This window comes from Magallana gigas, chromosome 5 (genome assembly GCF_963853765.1).
Source record: "Magallana gigas chromosome 5, xbMagGiga1.1, whole genome shotgun sequence".
Classification (NCBI taxonomy): domain Eukaryota; kingdom Metazoa; phylum Mollusca; class Bivalvia; order Ostreida; family Ostreidae; genus Magallana; species Magallana gigas.
This window is the reverse complement of record NC_088857.1, coordinates 39,555,863-39,561,862: the sequence shown is the minus strand read 5'-3', so window position 1 is coordinate 39,561,862 and position 6,000 is coordinate 39,555,863. Positions and strand designations below refer to the sequence as shown.

Below are 6,000 nucleotides of genomic sequence, written 5' to 3'. Positions count from 1 at the left end.
GTTTGCTGTGTTCGAGGTTTATACGATAATTCAACTGGTTAATGCGATAATTAAACTATTCAATATTATTTTAAACCCAAATGGCGAACTCTAATTCGAGGGTAACTACATCATTGTACAAACATCATTTGCTCAATTTTTACTTTTTATGTTATGTAAACCATAAGAAAATATTCACATTAAATCTTCAAAGAAAAATTACCATTTACTCAACGATACAGTTACATGAATGGCTGGTAAAATTTCTATATAAAGCAAACATATTTAAATTCAATAGTACATTGATGTATGTCATCGATCTCGTGGCGCAACGGTAGCGCGTCTGACTCCAGATCAGAAGGTTGCGTGTTCAAATCACGTCGGGATCAGAATGTTTTTTGCAGTAAATGACCAAGTTCAAAGGATTTTGTGGCAAAAGCTGGAGACAGTCACACCAGTTAAATCATATATACATGTATTATAAAACGCAGTTGGTTCTGTAATCAGAGCATGCTTGATCAAAACTTATTTTTCCAAATCATCACAACATCGCTAAGATTGGTATGACTAACTTTTGATAAATTGATTGCAAAGTTATTGAAAATATGATTGACATGAGAAATAAGATTTGCATGGACCTTTCAAATTTCGTTTACATGTACATTGTTCATGATGTCATTATATATGTACAACATGAAGACTAAGACACGTTTTAATTTTATTTTTTTCATATCCTGCCAATGATTTTAACAGAAAACAATTTTTTGTGAAATACAATGTATAAATAAATAAATGTACCTATATATCACTATAGATATCATTCTGCAGGAAACGGATAATTTATGCAAATTGGTCTGACATTATTTCTATAGCTATATGTAAAAGTCGTTTTCACAGCATATTTGTTGAAGAGGAAATTAATGTTTACGGAAATAACTTTAGATGATAGATGATTAGGTATCACTTTAGATGGATATTTATTATTGTGGGAACATAATTATGTTTACAATATTTTCTCCTTATTGATATAAAAACCTTTTATTACATGTAATTGAATTGGATATCAACACTTTCGTTAAAAAAAGGGTAATCTACCATGGAAAAGACCATTCCTGAATAGAAATCGGCTATAGTTATCTTTATTTGGTGATTTTTAGGAGTTTAATATGCAACAATAAAAAAATGTTTCCCCGTGGGGAAAACAAAATAGAAAAATTCTTTAAGCAAAGCCTGTGGTTTTTAAAAAAAAAAATTTAAATTATATGAAAAAGTAATTCATAGGAAATAGTAAATGTATAATACACAATTTTCTTATTTCGTACATTTAATTGCTTTGTCACCTTATTTGTATTCATACACCCTACTGTAATATTTGTAGTTTGTGTGTATTTTTTATATACTGTGAATAAAATTCTCAACTTGAAAATCAATCATAAATCACTGATACATGAACGGTGCATACCAGTCGTTTATAAAATAAAAGTCTTCGTTGTTAAACTGACACCTCTTTCTCTCCAAATACGGAAATTGATATATGATCAGATTGCCTAGTTAATACATTAATTGCTAAATAGTAATGTATGAAAAGGAAAAAATTATTAATGTTATATAATAGATTTACTTGGCTGAGATATCATTTACTCCTAGTAGAGCGGGTGCAAGCATATCAGTATCAAGCATGCAGTCCTTTAAATTTCTAAAATTTAATGAGAATTTGTTTGTGTTACATGCTATTGAGAAAATATTTAGTGTTGCTCCATAGGTTTGTAATTCATAGACATGTATACACGTGAGGTTTTATCAACCGAACCTTCCTTCTTGTTTATTTTAAGACAGCTGTTATTTTCGTCCGATATTGCCTGAATATAATCATCGCCAATAACGTTAGTCTTTAATAGCACCGCCACAGCATCACGACCATTGTCTTGAATGTGGGGATTACTACTATCAATTTCAGAGTAGCCACTCTCAACAGTATTATGCGGTATCAACAGGACCTTGTTCGGTCTGTGATATCCGTGTGATATCCAGTTGTTGTCTCTTATTGTATTGCCATATGAATTAGGTTGTGACTGTAAGCAAATGCTGGATGGAGATACTTGATTCTCAATTATCTGTGATGAAGAAGCATTCTGATAGAGTATCCGATCCTCCCTGTTTTCCACTGAACATTCATTATCTAAATGAAGACGATTCAATAATTAATATGCTGGCTAAGTGATTTGAATTTTAAGAAATAACAAAAGTGTTTTACCTGAGTTTGCTTTGAATTTGTTTAGTCTAAAAGCAAACAATACGTCATTACAAGACAGTTAATGCATAGTAACGATCAATCATTTACTCAAGCAACGTATAAAAATTTAACCAGTGATACTCACATGTTTCTACGGGTATACAAAGCTGTTCCAATTACAAGCACGGAAAGGATAACCGCAATGACAACTACAGTAACTACATACATGTAGTTGATGCTCAGTGTAGAACCTGTGAAGTATAATTATACTAGGTTGTGCATCTCTTATACAGCTTTTCCATTTACAAAGGCAGATATTTTCAAACTTACATGTGTGTAAATACATGTACATATTAAAAAAAAAGATTAGATATACAAAAATGTCTTTTTAAACCATTATAATGATTGCTTCTTGGAGTACATCCGATTTGCGGTTCACATGTTTGTGAGTCATTACATTCGCACTTGCTCCGACAACCATGGCCAAAGTATCCATCTTTACACGTCAGAGAGCAGTTGTGTCCAAATGAACCGATGCAGGCTGTAAAATTTATAAACATTCAGAGCATCGAAGATACATTGTAATCAATGACCGATATCGTATGTGCAATCGTGTTTTATGAAAAGTTTTTAGTCCAACTATAAAGATGCAGAAATTTTTACAGTTCTGAGTCATTTTAACAAGAGTCAAGTTATGAAATTATTGAGTATAGATGCATGAGTATGTACATTACCTCTTAAATTAATAAATGCCTGAATGTGCAGAGCGGAGTAGTTCATACATAATTCATGAGAGCAAGATACATCTTGCGAGTACATAAGTAGGACAACGGCCAGGAAGCCTATGCAAGTCGGACTGTTACTTTCGGACTTTGAATTCAAATTTAATTATATAAAGTAGAAATAGTTAACTGCATCTCGTTGTATAACTATATTATTTCCTCCTGAATGATCAAAAGAAACAACATTAGTAATTCACTTACGTAAGCAAGACCTAGATTCAAAATCTTTGTAATAATCAGCGCAACAGAAGATTTCGTTCTTTTCACTGAAACGAAAATGTTTTCTTTCTATTACACGTGTGCATTACAAATTTTGTGGAAACTTTACTCCGGCATAAGTATATATTTTGATTTTATTTCCAGCAATCGTCAAAAATGTGCATTAACTTAAATTTCCTTTACTCTTCAGTTTTGAACAGATCAAAACTCCCATCCTAGCGTAATAATATACTTTAAAACACTTTGAATATCTGAGTGCAATTTTTTACAACATATATTCGAAAAAAGGTCCACAAGATCATATTAAGATTATGAAAGAGAATATGAATATAACAAATGAGGATTCAGCTATAGGAATGCAACAAAAGTTCATCTGTTTTAATTTTATGCATATTTTTTTAAAAGGCGTAAACATTTCATTGCAGCATGGCCACTGGTAATAGGCTTAACAATTTTATGAATATTATACTATAATAGAAACAAAAACTGTAAAATGAAAACAGATATAATTTAAGCGAACCAAACATTCTCAATATGAATTATAAAATATTACCGCGCTGGGTTTTGTAAAACGGAATATTAAGGAAGGAGTCTTCTCGTTATCAAACATACCTCTTATACATGTAACAAGAACGTCATGAAATTTTTACACAGTCAAACATATCATTTAACCACATGATTCTATCAATTAAATTAAATTGGACCTCCTTGTTTTCGCATAAAGGTCAGGTCAAGGTCACTACCTTTTTCCTTAATTTAAAGGGTAATAGAAATAAATTTTATTTTTTGCAGTTATGTAGATATCTGTTTAAGATATGAAGATTCTATTCTTCATTGAAATGATAGAATATCACAATGTCTATTAGCTTATACTACTAAATTGGAATAGATTTATAAACTAAATTTGATATTGCTGAGCCCGCATTTCGTCTATTTTTTTTTTAATTTTGAAGATATTTTGAATATTTTTTTATGCTTCCAATATAAAAATACCTTTTTAGGTATTATGAAGATATTATATAAAGATATAAATTGACAGAAAAACTAAATATTATATATATGACCATTTAATAAGAAAAAAAAACCTGATTTTAGTAATTTTTTCCCACAAATCTATGTATAGAATAGGCGCTTTAAAAAGCTTATAAAAATGTAATTAGATAGGCAAATCATATTTCTAAAACATATTATGAAACCCAAATCATATTTCTAAAACATATTATGAAACCCAAGTATTATATCATTAGTTCACATTAGTTGAAAAATCCAATATTAGTGTTATCTTTTTAAAAATGCTTAAACAGACCCATTAATGTACAACAATTCTGACTTGCGAAACATGTGATATTTTCCTACGCCAATGTTCCGCCAAAAATATAGTCCTTGTTAGATTCTAAACACTGATTACTATTTCTATTGCAAGTTGTATGATAGTAAAAAAAAAAAGAAAAATATACTATTTTAATTTTCTTTTATCTTGATTTAATGAACATTAATCAAGTTTACGTTTGACTAGTCGAAATCCAGAAAAGACTCATTCCTTAACACAAATACTCTGACCAATACTGTTTCCTGAATCTAAAATGACATAAACAAAATCAATTGCTCACCTTTCACTGCATACACCATTGCTATCTGAGGTGCATAATGAAATGAGATAGCACATGAAAATACTACCACAAAGAACCATGATTATAGAAATTTACCATTTGTAAGGTAGCAAGTCAATAGCAACAGGCAATCTATAATACCAGTAATTATTTCTAATTAATCAAATTGGCAATTAGTGAGAATATTGCAAATATATTGAAGGAAGTGCCAACCGAAGTTCAGGACTTTGTACATCATCAATATACTTTAATTACCGTAAACGCTTTTAAGGAAACAATATATTGCGCTTTGAATCTTTGATAAACTTGGCAAATGTACCTAAATTTTACTTGAATAATTGAACGACTGATAAATATCTTAATTAAGATATGTTTAAACATAATTCGTTGAGTAATTGAATTATAATATTGTTGTTGTTTTTTTTTTAAATTTATAACATTTTTTTTATTTAAATAGAATTATACCAATAGAATTGTCTTTAAAATATAATGCATAAGGCAGCCAAAAAACCTTAAAATATCTCATGTTACATTAATTTTATATACAGCAATTTACATAGTTTAACATAATTTAAATTTATTTTATCATAGCAACATACAGCTGTACCAATTTTAAAAGTATATGTTACAGTACCTTCATTATCAAAGCATTATTATATTATATATGGTTAAAGCTGTTCATTTGTTATACAAACTGACTTGCAATGAACACACAAATTAAACCCCGCTCTTTTATCATTAAACATTCATTTGGCCACTAAATAAAAAAAACAATAAGCGAAATCCAAAGAAAGCATTATTATCTAAACCTGAATTCTCTGCATGCACCAACAAATATCTATCCAGTCAGGTTCAGGCAAGTAACAACAAATATTAAAGCAATCTGAAAAGGTCACTGATCAGAGGTTATAGTGCTACTTTTACGCTACTTAACCCTCCAATTGATTTAACGTTGCTTTCTAGAAACCACAAGCATTGCATTTTATTAACGCGCAGTGAAAACCTATGCTGTCCATTTGGCAACCACATTCACTGAGAAGTTTAAGGAGGTTAAGTGGTTAAAAAATTAACCATTAGATCTACCTTATGAATATAATATTTTAAGCTAAGAACTAATTTTCAGTAAAGAAAAATCCAAATAGGTAACTATTTTCGGAAATTTAAACATTTTTCGTTA

General features: G+C 29.8%; 1 long non-coding RNA gene and 1 other non-coding gene across 3 annotated transcripts; one reads left to right on the top strand and one right to left on the bottom strand.

Annotated features, from left to right (window-relative positions):
• Nucleotides 1-296: 296 nt before the first annotated feature.
• Nucleotides 297-368, top strand: Trnaw-cca (transfer RNA tryptophan (anticodon CCA)). The gene has a single exon. It is a non-coding gene; the product is annotated as a tRNA-Trp (tRNA).
• Nucleotides 369-1,278: 910 nt separating this feature from the next.
• On the bottom strand, nucleotides 1,279-3,693 carry LOC105328081 (uncharacterized). 2 transcript variants are annotated; one of them, XR_010714429.1, is made up of 5 exons: nucleotides 3,196-3,693; nucleotides 2,607-2,753; nucleotides 2,358-2,463; nucleotides 2,234-2,259; nucleotides 1,279-2,158 (listed from the first exon to the last, which is right to left on the bottom strand). It is a non-coding gene; the product is annotated as an uncharacterized lncRNA (long non-coding RNA). The 2 variants fall into 2 exon arrangements; XR_010714430.1 differs by lacking the exon at nucleotides 2,234-2,259 and having other exon boundaries at nucleotides 3,196-3,691.
• Between the last annotated feature and the right edge of the window lie 2,307 nt (nucleotides 3,694-6,000).